The sequence below is a fragment of the Salmo trutta genome, chromosome 4, assembly GCF_901001165.1.
Source record: "Salmo trutta chromosome 4, fSalTru1.1, whole genome shotgun sequence".
Lineage (NCBI taxonomy): Eukaryota > Metazoa > Chordata > Actinopteri > Salmoniformes > Salmonidae > Salmo > Salmo trutta.
In genome coordinates this window covers 67,412,024-67,415,125 of record NC_042960.1, presented here as the reverse complement: position 1 = coordinate 67,415,125, position 3,102 = coordinate 67,412,024, and the positions used below count along the sequence as shown (strand labels likewise).

At 45.0% G+C, this 3,102-nt stretch overlaps 1 long non-coding RNA gene across 1 annotated transcript; it reads left to right on the top strand.

The window, feature by feature from the left end:
• Positions 1-271: 271 nt before the first annotated feature.
• On the top strand, positions 272-756 carry LOC115191565 (uncharacterized). Its single transcript, XR_003877738.1, has 2 exons — positions 272-363; positions 503-756. It is a non-coding gene; the product is annotated as an uncharacterized LOC115191565 (long non-coding RNA).
• Positions 757-3,102: the final 2,346 nt, after the last annotated feature.

The window sequence follows — 3,102 nt, the reverse complement described above, 5'->3', positions numbered from 1 at the left end:
CAGGTATAAAAACTACCTACCAGAGAGAGAGAGAGGTCACGCCATGCATGAACACTACCCTACCAGAAAGAGAGGTCACACCATGTATTAACACTATCCTACCAGAGAGAGAGAGAGAGAGGTCACGCCATGTATAAACACTACCCTACCAGAGAGAGGAGAGAGAGAGAGAGGTCACACCATGCATTAACACTACCCTACCCGATGAGAGAGAGATGGTCACACCCATGTATTCAAACACATACACTCCAGGAGGAGGAGAGAAAGAGAGAGAGAGAGAGGTCACACCATGTAATAACACTACCCTACCAGAGAGAGAGAGAGGTCACACTATGTATTAACACTACCCTACCAGAGAGAGAGGTCACACCATGTAATAACACTACCCTACCAGAGAGAGAGAGAGAGAGAGAGGTCACAACATGTAATAACACTACCCTACCAGAGAGAGAGGTGACACCATGTATTAACACTATCCTACCAGAGAGAGAGAGAGTGAGAGAGAGGTCACACCATGTATTAACACTACCCTACCAGAGAGAGAGGTCACACCATGTATTAACACTACCCTACCAGAGAGAGAGAGAGTGAGAGAGAGGTCACACCATGTAATAACACTACCCTACCAGAGAGAGAGAGAGAGGTCACACCATGTATTAACACTACCCTACCAGAGAGAGAGACCGGTTCACACCATGTATTAACACTACCCTACCAGAGAGAGAGGTCACACCATGTATTAACACTACACTACCAGAGAGAGAGAGAGAGAGAGAGAGAGAGGTCACACCATGTAATAACACTACCCTACCAGAGAGAGAGAGAGAGAGGTCACACCATGTATTAACACTAACCTACCAGAGAGAGAGAGGTCACAACATGTAATAACACTACCCTACCAGAGAAAGAGAGAGAGAGAGAGGTCACACCATGTATTAACACTACCCTAACAGAGAGAGAGAGGTCACACCATTTATTAACACTACCCTACCAGAGAGAGAGAGAGAGAGGTTACACCATGTAATAACACTACCCTACCAGAGAGAGAGAGAGAGAGGTCACACCATGTATTAACACTACCCTACCAGAGAGAGAGAGAGAGAGGTCACACCATGTAATAACACTACCCTACCAGAGAGAGAGAGGTCACACCATGTATTAACACTACCCTACGAGAGAGAGAGAGGTCACAGCATGTATTAACACTACACTACCAGAGAGAGAGAGAGAGAACACACCATGTATTAACACTACCCTACCAGAGAGAGAGAGAGAGGGGTCACACCATGTATTAACACTACCCTACCAGAGAGAGAGAGAGAGAGAGGTCACACCATGTATTAACACTACCCTACCAGAGAGAGAGAGAGAGAGAGGTCACACCATGTAATAACACTACCCTAACAGAGAGAGAGAGGTCACACCATGTAATAACACTACCCTACCAGAGAGAGAGAGAGAGAGAGAGCTCACACCATGTATTAACACTACCCTACCAGAGAGAGAGAGAGAAAGGTCACACCATGTATTAACACTACCCTACCAGAGAGAGAGAGAGAGAGAGGTCACACCATGTAATAACACTACCCTACCAGAGAGAGAGAGAGAGGTCACACTATGTATTAACACTACCCTACCAGAGAGAGAGAGAGAGGTCACACTATGTATTAACACTACCCTACCAGAGAGAGAGAGGTCACACCATGTATTAACACTACCCTACCAGAGAGAGAGAGAGGTCACACCATGTATTAACACTACCCTACCAGAGAGAGAGAGAGCGATCACACCATGTAATAACCAGAAATTTAAATAGAACAGACCCACAGAGATGAGGTTTATCAGTACACTAGAACAGACCCACAGAGATTCGGTCTATCAGTACACTAGAACAGACCCACAGAGATGAGGTCTATCAGTACACTAGATCAGACCAACAGAGATGAGGTTTATCAGTACACTAGAACAGACCCTCAGAGATGAGGTTTATCAGTACACTAGAACAGACCCTCAGAGATGAGGTTTATCAGTACACTAGAACAGACCCACAGAGATGAGGTCTATCAGTACACTAGAACAGACCCACAGAGATGAGGTTTATCAGTACACTAGAACAGACCCTCAGAGATGAGGTTTATCAGTACACTAGAACAGACCCACAGAGATGAGGTCTATCAGTACACTAGAACAGACCAACAGAGATGAGGTATATCAGTACACTAGAACAGACCCACAGAGATGAGGTCTATCAGTACACTAGAACAGACCCACAGAGATGAGGTCTATCAGTACACTAGAACAGACCCACAGAGATGAGGTATATCTGTACACTAGAACAGACCCACAGAGATGAGGTCTTTCAGTACACTAGAACAGACCCACAGAGATGAGGTTTATCAGTACACTAGAACAGACCCACAGAGATGAGGTTTATCAGTACACTAGAACAGACCCACAGAGATGAGGTATATCTGTACAGTACACTAGAACAGACCCACAGAGATGAGGTCTATCAGTACACTAGAACAGACCCACAGAGATGAGGTTTATCAGTACACTAGAACAGACCCACAGAGATGAGGTCTATCAGTACACTAGAACAGACCAACAGAGATGAGGTCTATCAGTACACTAGAACAGACCCACAGAGATGAGGTCTATCAGTACACTAGAACAGACCCACAGAGATGAGGTTTATCAGTACACTAGAACAGACCCACAGAGATGAGGTTTATCAGTACACTAGAACAGACCCACAGAGATGAGGTATATCTGTACAGTACACTAGAACAGACCCACAGAGATGAGGTCTATCAGTACACTAGAACAGACCCACAGAGATGAGGTATATCTGTACACTAGAACAGACCCACAGAGATGAGGTTTATCAGTACACTAGAACATACCCACAGAGATGAGGTCTATCAGTACACTAGAACAGACCCACAGAGATGAGGTTTATCAGTACACTAGAACAGACCCACAGAGATGAGGTATATCTGTACACTAGAACAGACCCACAGAGATGAGGTTTATCAGTACACTAGAACAGACCCACAGAGATGAGGTATATCTGTACACTAGAACAGACCCACAGAGATG